Below are 967 nucleotides of genomic sequence, written 5' to 3' on the forward strand. Positions count from 1 at the left end.
AGCATGTTTCACTAAGGGCATCAAGACCCCTCTCTAAGGCCCTGGAAGGTGTCGCCCTTTATGAACATATATTTTTGTAAAACTTGTAAAAGTATATTGTAATGGAAATTAGTTAAGACTGCAGCCTCTTTTTCCTCCAGTTTTCCTTCAGATACATCATATATGTCTTGAAGTAACTGTATCTAATTTTGTGTTGAGAATGTCTATTCTCTCTCTTAAAAAAAGACCCTTGTGTTCTTCTTAAGAGACTCGTGTAAGTTTCACACTTCACAAAACCTGGATCCGCCTCTGCTGGTCTTCTGAAAGTTAATTTATGCTCCCAACCGAAGCAGAAGAGAGAGTGTGTGAATTGTCTCGAATTATATTGTGCCCATTGCTTCTTCCCCAGCAGCAATAAAGCATCAGATTTCATTCTCAGCGTGGACTCAATGAAACTTGATCTAACTCGACTGGGTTGAAGCTACTGAAAACCTACTGTGGAGGGAATATTTAACTATAATTGCGGACGGGGTCTTAACCTCTCGGTTGGTCCCATGGTGTAATGGTCAGCACTCTGGACTTTGAATCCAGCAATCCGAGTTCGAGTCTCGGTGGGACCTCCCAGGGGAACATTTTATAGTTCGCGTCGGAACTGGAGAAAAAGTGTTCGCCTGCTTTACACAAATGTGGTCGTACTGGATTCTCCTACTCTGTTCGAACCAAAGTACCGAATACTTCGCCTGGGAAGTAACAGATTCTTTAAAATCAAGCTTTCCAAGCTCACAAAGTTCAACAGCAGAAAGGCTGAGTAGAAATGGTGGCGATTCCCAGTAACCTCACGAACTTCTCAAGGGCCGGGCGGACCGGCTCCAGCAGTGCCAATTCTTTGATGCAGACAGCATCTCAAAATCTCCGAGGTACGAAGCCCTCCTCGCCGCCGCGCGGGCTCCTAAGCCGAAAACCCCGCGTACCAAGGAGCTGAGCCTCG

The 967-nt window shown here is 45.5% G+C and overlaps 1 non-coding gene across 1 annotated transcript; it reads left to right on the plus strand.

The window, feature by feature from the left end:
• Positions 1–527: 527 nt before the first annotated feature.
• On the plus strand, positions 528–599 carry TRNAQ-UUG (transfer RNA glutamine (anticodon UUG)). Its single transcript has one exon. It is a non-coding gene; the product is annotated as a tRNA-Gln (tRNA).
• Positions 600–967: the final 368 nt, after the last annotated feature.

The sequence above is a fragment of the Budorcas taxicolor genome, chromosome 11 (assembly GCF_023091745.1).
Source record: "Budorcas taxicolor isolate Tak-1 chromosome 11, Takin1.1, whole genome shotgun sequence".
Lineage (NCBI taxonomy): Eukaryota > Metazoa > Chordata > Mammalia > Artiodactyla > Bovidae > Budorcas > Budorcas taxicolor.